Below are 15,346 nucleotides of genomic sequence, written 5' to 3'. Positions count from 1 at the left end.
AAGAGAGGAAGAAGCCCGCCGTGATCCAGGTTTTCGTACATAACGTTTGCTTGGTCTACCACATATGCCATGCCGACGTTGAGTGCCAGGATTTTAAGACCTTCCTCAAGGAGAAAACAGTGAAATTCGTTACTATAGACTTTACGAGCGATGAAGAAGTCCTGGGTCGGATAGGCCTCGTTGTAGGCAACCCCTTTGACCTCCAGAAGAATCGGCTGGTGCCCTCTCGTCATACTTTAATGCTGACCCTGGCAGGAGCCATGGTTCATCCTTCGTACGGTAAACTGGAGAAACCTCCATACACGTTTCATCGTCATGCATGGCAGCGGAATGTACGAGATATAGACCACATCCACTACGCTGCAATGGATGGCTACCATTGCCTCAATATCTACAAGGGTTGGATGAAGAGCAACAGCCAAGTGTGCGGTTCAAGCAAAGAATTATTGGCCAAGAGGAATAGGGACAAGGACGAAGTCGAGGACGTGGACGAGGACTCCGAGTAAGGTGGCAGTGTCGTTGCTCATGGTGGTTCTAAACTTCTAATGAAGTGTCTACCGGATTAGTTGCATAGTTTAATTTCAAGTGTGCTTAGTTTAATTTGAGGGGTGTGTTGTGCTGAGCCCCCCTAGCAGAACTATGTTATGTTTCTTCTCATTACTTTAACTCTTCAGTATGTACATACTACTAGTATTTCTTTAATTGAATTTAGCACCCCAATTAAGCACGTACTAGCTTTTTTAATAATACTATATGCATAATTTGGCGACGAGCGCTCTCTATATGTACCACCTTTTTATTATTTCAATTTTTGCTCCATGGGGCAATCCATCGATAGTACTACTACTGTACAAAAGTATACATTTTTTAAAAGGCTAGAGTATTGTTCATCACATATAACACATATATAGCCAGTTAAATTCTCAACCTAGAACGACGTGCATGCCATGTAGTAAACCGATACGGAGGAAGTATAGTAAAAATGAGGTGATTTTACCGAGCGATCGGCGGGGGAGAATGGCCTGTCATGATGTACCAAGGCGATGCGCTTGTCCCTCTTGAGGCAGAAGCAATACTAGTACGTGGTTTGAGATGATGGCGAACTGAAGTGTGAAATAAGGGTTGCTTCGTCCATCTGGGAAAGTGCGGCATTGTGATTTGACGTCTCATTGCTCATTACTACTACTGGGCCGGTACGAGTGGGGTGCGTCCCCCCTGCTATTCTGCACTGTTATTTGGTGCTTGACACGTCACCTGGTTGCTATATGTCCCACATGTCGGTGACATGAAGTACATAATTCATGAAAGGGAGCGTCGACGGAGGAGTATACTACTACAGAATTCATGAAATGGAGCGACTTAGTTTTGGAAAAATCTGTTTTTACGGAGTACGTACCCACAAGGGTTTATAGGGCTCATCTAAAAAACATTCATTTTTCCGTTTGATAAGTCTCAATTCTACTATACTAGTAGTAGTACCATTACATGTTGGATTTCTAGGTGCGTTAGATCACCCGACGCAAGCAGTGTCAAGAGGAAACTAACCAATGCATGTACAAGTTCATGGAAATTTAGTGGTCATTCATGCATTCGTTCTAATTAATGCCTCAGTAAACACAACTTCTTGAGAAAAACGAGCGTACTAATTACTTGTGCAAACAACGAAATTAATTCGACCACTCACCATCTACCTTGGTTGGAGAGATTTTGAAATTGAGCCATAAACTGGAAAGGAGGGAGTAGTAACTTTTGTCTCGATTACTATTTGTGGCCTTGTATAGATGCAAAATGTATTTTTTATAGTGGCCTTTTATAAGTAAAAGGAGGGAGTACTAACCAAAGTACGTAGTAGGGCCGAGGAGTAAACGGAGGGTGTAGTAAAATTTTCTCCTCGTGCTGCGAGCCACCGCGCGCGTGGGCGAGGGAGCAAGCTTCACCTCATCCTGCGAGCCACCGCGCCCGTGGGCGGGGGAGACGGCGTACTAAGCAAGCTTCTCCTTGTTCTGCGAGTTGACGGGACACATCAAAAGTACTCCAGTGTATAGAGGCGTGCCTCTAAGGTAGGCACCACATGGTTTGCCTCTTTTTTTAATTTAACATAACGCGTCAAGTCGCAATTTGTTTGTTCACTCGTGGTAGATGATCCTCCCTCCACCAAGTGGACAACTAGTACACGTGCCAAATTACCACGTGGGATGCCTTTTTCGTACAGAAATGAGCTCCACCGTGTACCCGCGCGGGTGTGGTTGGGAAAGAGACGGGAGTACGTGCGCCGTGCGTGCACCTCTTCTCTTCGTGCACGTCCCCCACCTACGTGTGTGTGTGTGAGAGAGAGACAAACCTAGACATATTGCGCCGTCCATCCCCATGCCTCCGCCCAGTCCGACCACCAGTCACCACCACGCCCCACTCCTCACCTTATCTCTCATCTTTCTCCCGCCATTTTTATATACAAGGGGCCACTATCAAAATTACAATTTGCAAATATACAAGGCCACTAACACTAATCGATGCAATATTAATGGTGTTTGCCTCGTGGTACTAGCAAAGGAGGACATTAATTATCCCTTGCTTGCATGCGGGAGTTTGTTAAAAAATGCATCTTGATGTTCCATGCAATGCACGGGCATCTTGCTAGTCCATGAAAACAACACATGGCAAAATTCCATGGTGAACGAGGGATTTGAATCTGTTGGGAGGGGCTGTTTGGATCTTGCCCGGGGTAGCCAAAATATTGGCGACTACTTCGCCATGGCCGGCACCAGCTCGAGTTCATCCTAACATTGCCCTCTTCTGTGGAGCCCATGCGGGGTCGACGAAGGTCCTCGCAACAAAAGGATCCGGCAAGACACCTACTGTGTATGCCGGCGTCGCCTCCGCGGTGGCCTTCATGGGACCCAAGTAGCGGCAGCCTCCCGTGTTCTACTTCTCCTCGATGATGGCGGCAGACGCGGAGGCGCTGGCCACCGACTCGCCGCTCTCCGTGCACCCGGCTTCTGTCGCTACTTGCATGGCGCGGCCGCCGTCATGGGAGTCTTGGCCACAGAAACGGGAGATGCGGTATGAGGCGGCGGCGTGGACAGCAGCAACGACGCCCGTGCGCCGCTCCTCTTCGAGATGGCCTGGAGCGGCGAGTTGTTGAACCGCGCGCCGGCTTGGGGCGGCAGCTGGCTCCGTCGGGCAGGGAGGGAGGTGGATCAGCGAGCTGCATAGCTCGTATCCGGCGGGCTACCCAGCCGGCTTGGATGCGGAATAACTACTTTTCATAAGCCATTGTAAGAATGGACAAAATGGTGGAGGAGATAGGGGAGCGGCGGAGGTGTGCGATTCTTGGCCGACGTTTGGCCTCGTTTAAATAGGAGATTAAATAGACGATGGACGGGAGGAGCTCGGCCGGCGTTGCGTTTAACGCCGGCCCGGTCATGAATGGACGTGTGTCCAGAGTGGGTTTCTCGGCTTCCACACGGGCGGATTTCATGGAGGCATTTGAATGCGGCACAGAGTCGTGTTCAGCCGGGCATGCCGCGAGTGGCGCCCTCGACTCTGACCTAGGACACCGCGCCGTTCTTCCACTGACGTGTGGGATCTTTGGGTGTGTGGCCTGCATGTCATTGACCCAATGCAGGCAGCGCACAGCAGAGGAACCTTTGGTGGGCCAGGGCGGTCAGAAGCGGGCATTTCATAAACCGATGATTGTTCATTGAGTGTGATGTCATCTTTTTCATGTAGATAAGGGCATGGTTAATAAGAAAGCCAGCTGCTGGCTATATACCAATGCCATGTCACTTGGAGCCTTTATAATAGCCAGCTAATATAATAGATGGGTTGTAAGGCTGGTTGTAACGGGGAGTATCGTATACTAGTATCATGTATATAATACTAGTGTATGATACTACATTCGTAATGCAAAGTATCATATGTTGGTATCATAAATTATTATATTTATTGCCATGCATGACACAAAGTAGCATATTATTTAATGTGATACGGTATCATGATATGATACTCAAGCATCTCTTTCTTTATTTAATTCTATGCCATCTCATCAAAATTGCTTAGTTGGCATGCATGATATTACCTATGGTACTACCATTACGGGCACCCTAAACTAGCTACTGGTATTTAATGCTTGCATGTGAAAGAAGAAAAGAAGGCACATGCTCATTGGTGGAAAGGAGAGGCGCGCAGGCTCACACGGCTACATGCAGGTTCGATTTCTGGTTTCTTGCGCTCGAGCCGGCGATAGATCAAGTGCCCGCTCCCTCCCTTTCTCTTCATTCTCTCTCTTCCAGCTATGAATTTGATGACGTGGAACTGCTAATAGCCTGCTGACTGTGTACTATTGTACCTTCTCTAAGCCTACTAGGTTGATAGCCCGTTCGATACGTTGTGATTCATAAAGACCGCTGCAAACATCAATGTTCTGCTTATCACAGATAAGATTGATTAATACCTGTAACAATCCATGTCCTTAACAAAGGGTGCATGCACGTATAGGTTGAGCATGTGTCTTGCGTCGTGTGCTGTGTGCATGCAGGCGTGCGAGTGTTGCGTGCATGCAAGGGTACGTTTCAGTGTTGCATGCATGGGTGCGTACGTGCGTGTGTTCGTGAGTGCATGTGTACGTGTCAGTGTTGCACGCCAACATGCGTGCGTGTGTACGTGTCAGTGTTGCACGCCTACATGCGTGCGTGTCTTGCGTGCGTGCATGTGTACGTGCGGGGTGAGGCTACACGTCAGTCAACTGACTTTTTCATCTCTGGTCATTAGATTTTCCAGCCGTTGGATACGAAATCAAGGGCCTCCAGTTTATCATCAAACTCCACCCCCTGAGCCGCCAGCCACCACCGGTCGAACCGCCAGCCCCCGCCGCCTGCGGTCGGCCCGCCCTCCCCGAAACCACTCCCACCGCCGGTCCGCCGCCGCACCGGCCATCCCTCTAGCCCCCCCCCCCCCCCGCCGAGCTTTTTCTCCGGGGATCCCCACCCCACCGCCGAATGAACGCCCCCCCAACCGTCGGTGACTGCCAACCAGAGGTCTCACGACTTCGAATACCCACCAACCACTAATTTATTACCATTTCTGTCCTTCATATACGCGCTGACGGGTGGGCCCTATGGTAATGTGTGCTGTTGAGTGTGGACCGTTTGACTAGTAAATTGATCGTGTTATCAACAAATTACGGAGCTGTATGGTGAGCCAGTGACCATACGATCACCCTAAAATGTACTCCTATTTTATTCACACAGTACAGACTCAAACTACCATTTCTTTCTTTCGTATACGGGCTGACAAGAGGGCCCCACGGTTATGTGCCCCGATGGTGCAACACTAGTTGCGCCACGTGGAACGTTTGACTGGTCAATTGATTGTGTCATCAACAAAATACGGAGTTGTACGGGTGAGCCAGTGACCATATAATCATGATATGTATTTGTTTAACACGGTACAGACGCAAGGGCTCATATATACGCGCAAGCACTCACCGCTATAAGCGCACACACGCGAACCCTACCCCTATGAGTACCTTCGAGAGAGTGGGCCATCATATATGATCTTGATATTTTACGAAGTCACCATAGGTGCCTCGTAGTCGAGTGGAACGTCTCCTCCCACTGAACGTACGTCGCCGGAAAATACTGAAATTAACACAAGATAAATGCGAGCACCGGGACTTTAACCTTGGTGGGATCGAGAAACCATTGTCCTCTAACCATCCAACCACATGTTGGTTAGCACGACAAAATGTATGCGGTGACCGTGATGAGCTTATTCTGAAGTCCAGTGAATATATCGTGCTTTCTCTTCAAATACAATGACCGTAAGTCTCGTCAACAAAATACGGAGCACGCATCAAATGCAAAGTCCGTCAGTGTCATCAACAAAATATGGAGAGGTATCGTGAGCTACATACCGTTGTACTATTGTATATGCTTATTTTCTTAGTGGACGATTGCGTGTGTGGTGTGGTGGGCAAATCATTTCTAGTTGTGGTGGGTCAGCATGAAGATTCATGGGTCGGTTCCATCCTGCACCACATATAGGTTGGACCGAGACGTGTTATACGAAGACCCATGTGGAGGACTCGGCGTACAACACGAAGCTACCAGAGTCACGGAGGACTCTATCCCCACTGGTGATAAGCCGACTATATATGATTTGTAACCCTAGGCCCTTAGTATGTTATACAAGCTTGGGGGCTAGTTCGTCGATAGTATACACACACACACAATGCCCGGTATTCACATGTACTTTGTACACACCCCTATCACTAATATACAGTACCAGGAGTAGGCTCTTTCTTCAACTGCAATTGAATTCTAGCATGTGCATGTGTTTATTTCATATTATCGGTCCATGGAGTGAGAGCGGTTTGAAATACAGGCAATGGATGCTTTTGCAATTCATATATAAACATTAATTAGAGCACTCCATGTTGTTAGTGTGAAGAACTTTATACATTTGTCACTTGCATGGATACATTCCAAATTGCTAGCTACGAAATAGAATACATGTCGAATTCAACATAAAGGGGGTTTCGAAGATTCAATTCATAGGAAGTGCATTCATCTATTTGAACCCGAGATAATGGCATTTGTAAATCAGATGTAAAAGACGGCATCAATCTTTGTTGTGAGTTTGAACATGCTATATATATTCATACGCATATCTAACTTTTTTTTACAACCAAGGAGATTATATCTGGAACCATGCATGAACTGAGGTAAGTTGCATATTTTTTAATATATACTCGTGTACAATGTATATTCAAATGTACCCCCTCCATTCCAAAATAATCATAGCTTTAGGATTTTCAGGAGTAAAGATTTGTGAAGTTTGACAAATCCTCAAAGTTCAATTCAAGAGAACCGAAAACGTTAATGCTTATGCTCCCAAATATTGAACGAAGTGCCAAATAGGCCTCTGGTCACCCGAAACCGCGCGAGACTAATGTTTTGGTGGTAGGAAATTACTGTCCTGACTCTGGCCCGTGTAGCCTATCGGCCCGATGTCCAAAGGTCTAAACCGGGGTAGGTTTGTAACTTCACCAAGACGCTAGAGAAGCATTCATACGTCGTGGGTGCCTACCCATGCGCTTGGCCGAAATCTATCCCACCCACATTTGGGACACCTGACATGACTGTCCTACCCCCAACCCGCAATATGTCCGAAATTTTAGATGGGGGGAAAGTTTGTAACTTTCCCCAAATTTCAAACAAGCGCGTCTCAAACCGAAACATTGTTCCCCCTTAGTTCCCCGCCTCCCTCCGTTTCCCCATTCATACTCCATGGGCACGAAAACGCCCTCTCCACCAGCCGCGAAACCCCAGCCTCCTCCGTCCTCCACCCCATAGCGACCAATCCACCGCCGCCCTCCTCCATCACGCCGGAGCCGGTACCCCGACGTCGTCGTCCAACGCAACCGCAACCACAATGCCCTCAAGGACTTAGCAGCTGAAGCCGAGGCAGAGCTGCCTCCATGACGCCGACGCCGACGTGCGCCGTACCAGAACCACTCCGACCACGCCGTCCTGCGCCTCACTGCTGCGGCTCCACTGTCGCAACTGTCCACTGCACCGGAGCTGCTCCTGCTATGTCGTCGTTCGCTGCCTCGGATCTGCTTCCCCGCCGCCGACAGACGGCCACCGCACCACACTCAACAACTTGGCCATGGGTTCGTCCAAGGCTGCATCGTCCTCCACAACTTCTGGTTTCCGGCAAACAACAAGAAGATCGTCGGAAAAACAGAAGGAGGACACAACACTGCCAGCTGAAAGAGGTACTCCTCTTCCCCTATTCGTGCAAATCTTACGTCTCCGCTCACACCGTATTCATTCCATGAAAGAAACTAGTCGAGCGCTTCTTACTGCATCTTCTTCGTGATACTAAATGCACAAGGTTTCCAACCTTTTACTATTTCACCTTTGCTACAGGTCAGTAGCCCGCCTGGATTTCAATTCTGGGTCAGTCGAACCGCAATTAAAAGAAGTAGCACCCGCTTAATTAGGCGCGCGGAGCACCTAGTCTGCCTGCTCCCCGGGGAAGCGGGGTGTGGGGCACAGGAGCTGCTTGCGCCGGATCTGGAGGTCGGCGGGGCTTGAATGGATGGCCGGGGGAGCGGTGCCAAGTACGGCGGTGCGGTGAGGTCGAGGGAGGGCGCAGGCAGGGGAGGAATACTGGGCCGGTGGAGCTGGCATTTCGAGGAAGATCGTCAACACTGACTGGCTGGAGGTAGATGAAGGCGATCTGCTTCTTTGTACATCGGACGGTGCAGAAAAAATGGACTGACCTATCTGCTTTCAGTCAACTGTTATTTTCATAGAATCCTGTAGTAATTTAGTGTGCCATGCATGTTGTAGAGCTATCATATGTCTCCCGTCATTTATTTCTCACTAACCTGCTATCTGCTACCTTTACACTATACTAATTATGCACACACTTCACCCATACTCACACTATTCTTTTATGCATGGGTATTTTAGACTCTGACGCAGTGTTGATGAATGCAGAAAAGAAAAGACAGAAGTCACTCCAGTGTAATTCGAAGATAAGCACTAGGCGTTCCAGCGCTCTAACGGGTGCAGTGTCAGCAGTTGGAGACAGTAAACGTAGTTGTGCAGTTGATGATCTCAATTGCCACACAAAACCATCCCAGGTGCTTGCTTTAGCTTCGTGTTGTCAAATGTGGTTGCATGTTGCATATGGTGTCTAGCTTGTATTGCTTCCAATTTGGTTAAATTGCATCTGCTTACTTTACACATTATACCTTTGATAATGACATGCCTTCCTGTTTTCGATACATACTACATATGTCTATTAACCATGTTCGTACATCAAATTAATGCTCTTTTGTATCCCTCGTCAATCACTTATGATGAGACAGTCACCCGGGTGGGTTACTGTGAGACCCCATACTCCTTTAAAGAGTGCAGTGTCATCCTCCCCACATGATTCTCAAGAAACAGCAAGGCTAAATGAAGATAGTTAACGTAGCTCTCTAGTTGATCACAGCAATTCCCCCACACCACCATCGCAGGTGTTTGCTCTTACTTGGCAGTGTGATATGTGGTTGCATGTTGCATATGGTGTCGTACCTTGTAATGCTTCTAATTAGGGTAAATTGCATCTGCTTAGTTAACACATTATACCTGTGAATATGACATGCCTTCCCGTTTTCGCTACATACTACGTCTTTCTATTAACCATGTTCTTACATCAAACTACTTTTCTTGTGTATCCCTCATCAGTTCTCCTAATTTGTTAAATTGCATCTCCTTAGCTTACACATTATACATATGAATATGACACGCCTTCCTGTTTCTGGTACATACTACATCTGCCTATCACACCATGTTCTTACATCAAACTACTGTTCTTGTGTATCCTGCGTCTATCGCTTATGATGAGACAGTCACGCGCGTTGGTTAATATGAGACGCAATACTCTTATAAAGAATGCAATTTCATCCTCTCCACATGATTCTCAAGAAACAGCAAGCCTAAATGAAGATATTTAACATAGATCTGTACCTGAAGACCGCACTTCCCCTACACCACCATCATAGGTGCTTGCTCTAACTTCGCAGTGTGATATGTGGTTGCATGTTGCATACGGTGTCTAGCTTGTAATGCTTCTAATTAGGGTAAATTGCATCTGCTTAGTTTACACACTATACCTCTGAATATGACATGCCTTCCTATTTTTTGGTAGACACTACATCTATGTGTTAACCTTGTTCTTACATGAAACTACCTCTCTTCTGTATCCTGCATCAATCACTTACGACGAGTCACCTTTATTCGTTGCATATTGCATATTATTTCTAGCCTGTTGCCATGTATTGCTACTAATTTGGTCAAATACATTTGTTAGGGCACCCTTTTAATTTGGCAGAGTGATATTGGTTTCATCTTTCATATGGTTTCTAGCTTGCATCGATTCTAACAAGTTCAAGCACCTTGTGCTTAGTTTACACTTTATACATCATACATGTCAATATGTCACGCCGTCCTGTTTTTCATACATATTCCATCCTCCTATCATGCGGCTGCATTACATGAAAGTAGTGTTCGTCAGTATCATGCATCAATGAGTTCTGAGGAGCAAATTTTATTCCTTTTTCTTGTGGGTTTGACTTGACAAGGAAAAATCAAGAAAGAGGAAGGAAAAGAGTAAGGAAGGCGATGATGGTGGTCCTCTGCAGCAACCTAAACAGAGCATCTGTACCGATTCTCCTTGTACTGATAGTGCATTACAAGGTCCAAGTCTCCGCTCCCCTACTCCATCATAGGTGCTTGCTCTAACTTGGCAGTGTGATATCTGGTTGCTTGTTGCATATGGTGTCTAGCTCGTATTGCTCCTAATTAGTGTAAACTGCATCTGCTTAGCTTACACATGATACATGTGAATATGACATGCTTTCCTGTTTTGGGTACATACTATATCTGTCTATCACACCATGTTCTTACATGAAACTACTCTTCTTGTGTATCCTGCATCAGTCACTTATGATGGGACACCTTTAAGTTGGCAGTGTGATATTGGTATGCGTCTTGAATATAATTTCTAGCATGTATTGCTTCTAGTTTGATGAACGCCACCTATGACGAGACAGTTTTAACTTGGCAGAGTGATATTGATTGCACCTTCCATATGGTGTCTTGCAGTGTTTCTAATCCCTTTTTCTTATTGGTTTGACTTCACAATGCAAAATCATTACAGCTAAAGGAAATTAGTCCGGCAGTGGATGATGGTGGTCCTTCGGAGAAACTCAAACAGGGGGTCTCTACAGATTCTACTCCGCCATCCTCCCAACAAGATTCGCAAGACAACACAAGGCTAGACAGTCAACGTAGTTGTGTAGATGATGACTCCCCTACTCCACCATCACAGGTGCTTGCTCTAACTTGACACTATTATATGTGGTTGCATGTTGCATATGATGTCTAGCTTGTATTGCTTCTAACTTGAATTGCATCTTCTTACTTTACACATAATGCCTGTGAATATGACACGTGTTCCTGTTTCTAGAACATACATGTACATGATGAACACATCTCCCCTACTCCACCATCACCGGTGCTTGCTCTTACTTGGAACTGTTATACGTGGTTGCATTTTCCGTATGATGTCTAGTTTGTATTGCTTCTGATTATGTTAAATTGCATCTGCGTAGCTTACAACTTATACCTGCAACGATTACTTACCCATAAGACACGCTATCGTACGTGTGAATATGAAACACTGTCTTTTTTTTATATATATTCCATCCTCCTATCCCGCGCTTGCCTTACATCAAAGTAGTGTTTGTCTGTATCATGCATCAACCAGTTATGGAGAGCTAATTTTATTCATCTTCTTGTGGTTTTGACTTCATAAGGAAATATCAGAAAATAGGAAGGAAAAGAGTAAGTTAGGGGATGTTGGTGGTCCTCCGCAGCGACGCAAATAGAGACTCTCTAGATTTGCCACTGCTACTGCTAATGAAGTTGAAGTCCCAAGTCTACATGATGAGTTCATCTCCCGTACTCCACCATCACAGGTGCTTGCTCTAAGTTGACAGTGTGATAATTGGTTTCATGTTGCATATGTTGTCTAGCTTATATTTCTTCTATTTTGATTAAATTGCACCTGCTGTGTTTATACGTTATACATGTGCATATGACATGGCTTTCTGTGTCTAGAATACACTGCATCTATCTATAATACCATGTTCTTACATCAAAGTACTGCTGTTGTGTATCCCGCATCAGTCACTCATGATTGGATGCTTTTAACATGGCAGTTTGATAGTGGTTGCATCTTGCATTGATTTCTACGTTGTACTGCTTCTAATTTTTCGAATTGCCACTTATGACAAGACGCTTTTAACTTGGCAGAGTAATATTGGTTGCATCTTTCATATGGTGTCTAGCTTGCATTACTTCTATTTTCTTGAAAATCCTTCTGCTTAGTTTGCACATCGTAGCTGTGAATATGTCATGTTGTCCTGTTTTTCTTACATATTCCATCCTCATACGGTTGTCTTACATCAAAGTATTGCTTGTCTGTATCATGCATCAATGAGTTCTGAAGAGTGATTTTATTCTTTTGTGTTGTGGGTACAGCTTGACATGGCAAAGTCAAAAAAGAGCAAGGAAAATAATATAGTAGGGAGTGCTGTTACTCGTCCGGTGAAACGGAAAAGGTTCTGCCGTCAAGATTCTGCTGGTACTTATAGTGCAGTAGAAGGTCCAAGTCCACCGGCTAAATCTACAAACACGGTATCACCTGCTCCACAAGCTGCAGCATCCGCTTCAACTATACCAGCATCTCAACCAGTTACTCGTTCGTTTGCTCCGGAACTGGCCAGTTCCCAAGCTGCCTTCACACCTAACACTACTTCCGAAGCACTGCTGACACAACAGGACTTGGCAAGATCAGACGAACCTCATGAGCACCAACACCAAGACGGTACCGGACCGAGTCAAGTTGCAGTTGCATGCTCCTTTATATGTACTCTCACAGTTTGATGTACACTAACACTTTCCATATTCGTTGTTGAACTAGCAGCACGGCGCAAGCGGAAACAGACATCAGGGATAATGCTTGACAGATTAACAAAATCTAAAGGAGGAAGAATGGAGATCCATTTTGAGGCAGGTTTAAAAAGGCCACGTGATGCTACAGAGTCAGCCAAGTTAGTATCAGAGGCAGCCGTTGCTGTTAGGTGTCATGCACGTATCCTCCCAACGTGGATCCAGTACAGGAATGAGAAAGACAATACCCAGTTTAACACCTTCCTTGACCATTTATCCGTAAGTAATGTTATTCATCGCAATTAGTAATATTGTCTTGCTCTGTCCCATACTTTCTAGCTTCCTCCTAATAAGACTCACATTCTTTTTTCAACAGATGAGGTTCAAGTTGGATTCGAAAGATGATGCAACTAGACAAGCATGCACTCATGTTTTTCAGTCTGCTCTGCGACAGTATCGGTACCACCTTAGAAAATCTCACTTTGAAGGCAAGGCTAACAATGAAATCGCCCAAACATCTCCAGTGGAATATATTACAGATGAAGAGTGGACAGCCCTCGTTAAACACTGGTCTGACCCAAAGTATCAGGTAGGCTATATGTATTTGATCAGACCACATATTGAACTTGTATTTATGTATGTGCCTTACAAGTGTATCTTCTTCTAGGCTAACTGTTTGAAGAACAAAACCAACCGTTCTAAAGTGAAATTCCAACATACCACAGGATCTCGTAGCTATATTGCACACTGTGAGGCTCTTGTAAATAGCTGCTACTTCCTTCTTTTTTTTGTGCCATATTATCGTATCTATATTGACTTGTTCCAAATACAGAGGAAATCCCGTGCGGACCAAAAAGAACCTGAACCGAATGCAGTGCAAATCTTCAAGGATTGCCACACCAGCAAGATGAAGGGCATGAGCACACCAGTTCAAGCCGCTGTTGTAAGTCCTTACTCCTCCTGCCTTGAACTGATTGGTACTATGACGTGTTCATTTAACTACTTGGTTTGCAGCCAATGTCAGTTACTCTGTTCACTTTTATTTACAGTTGTCTTAACGTATCATTTCACCTTACATGGTTTAAAAGAGATGAAGGATATTCTTTTGGTCTTGATCTGTAATCTAGTTGTTATGTTCACGTGCGGACACAATGATAAAATAGCCTGTTTGTTTTATATCTGTTTGCCCATGATATGAATGATGTCATACTATGTTCATCCTACTTTAAACCATGTCTCTTTATCCTTAGATGTCAACGAATGTGAGGAAATAGACAATACAGTAGGCATGCTACATGGACATATGTTCCGAAAGTGATTTTATTATGTAGTTGGCACTACAATACATGCTAATGTATTACAGTAGTTCACCAAAATAAGTTATGTATAAACGTTTAACCTACTTTGTTTGTTTTTGTCTCATTAGTAACTTATCTGGTACACTAATCTACAAGTTCAAACTTTTAGGAAGTTATGGAACAAATGATTGAACAGCCACAACCACCTGAAGGTGACGAGGCTACTACAGGCACAATGTCACCTCTTGCTGCAGTGCGGCAGTATCTCTCCACTAACAGTGCAAAAAGCACCTTCCTACGTAATTCTGGGTTGGTTGTCAAGGTAACCTCGTCCAAATCGCCTACTGAACAAAATCTTCCTGCTAGACAGAGTGATATATCTGTGCTCCAGACACAAGTCCAATCCCTAATGGACGTTGTTTCGGAAACAAGAATAGTGGTTGAGAAATGTCGTCAAGATATGAATGGTTTTGAAACCAGACTATCAGACATTCGCTTCATTGTTCAAGAGCAATGGCGGAAAAAAGGTGGAGATCGTGCTGCTCCATCAGATTCTGCAGCCTGAAACATTAGCACTCAGGTCAAATGATATGTGCTTCTATACATCTGATGGTGCTTTTATCTGGAAGGACTGTAAACTTTATGCCAACAGGCCTTTTGTTGTATGGTTGGAATTTATTTTGTTGTGACTAGCACAAATGCCCGTGCGTTGCAACGGGGAGAATACCAGTTCTTATGAACCACGATTTGGTGCCACGGAAAATGATTCAAACAACGTTACATGGATAACAAAATGGAACGTTGGTTTTTAAAAATCTCGCTCATCCATTATTGTGAAAAAAGAATGTCTTCTTGTAAAGCCAATATTTAGGGTTAAGATGACTTCATGAGAATTGTCACTTCCGAACTGGCCCTAATTGTTATTTTATAATAGAAGCTTTGGTGTTAACGTCAGCCAAAATTATACTATATGGTTGGATGTGAGCCCATTCTCACCGGAATTCATTATGAAGCTATGCCACTCGCTGAACCTGGTCTTTGGCGATCGATGGGCGGTCCTGATCATTTCGGTGACTCTTCAGGTTGAAGGGCAGCCTTCCGCAGCGACGGCAAGGTGAAACCTACACGAACCTGATCATGTTTTTGTTTGTCAGTTTGAGGTCCTTTCCACAAAAGTCTAAGGAGATGTGTATATTATATGTGATGTATCATGTGTAATTATAATGATGATAAAGCTCTAGTATCTCTCCCTTTGTTAAACAAGCTCTGGAAATAGCTCATCTAAATATATAATGACGTAATCTTTCGTCCAGCTCTCACATTCATATAAAATCACAGGCATTTGATATTCAACCGCCAATTCATCATTTCTCTAATGAACCTTTTTATTCTATTTTTTCGCTGGCTCTACGGGGAATAGCAAGTTCACGGCAACCAGATTGTTATATAACATATCATACATTACCACTGCAATCTACAATCCATATGATAAACAATAGTGGCCCACCAGAATCTGCTCTGTCCTGGAAA

Source organism: Triticum urartu, chromosome 1A, assembly GCF_056163025.1.
Source record: "Triticum urartu cultivar PI428250 chromosome 1A, HENAU_Tu73, whole genome shotgun sequence".
In the NCBI taxonomy this organism is placed as follows: Eukaryota; Viridiplantae; Streptophyta; class Magnoliopsida; order Poales; family Poaceae; genus Triticum; species Triticum urartu.
This window is presented reverse-complemented; position numbering follows the sequence as displayed.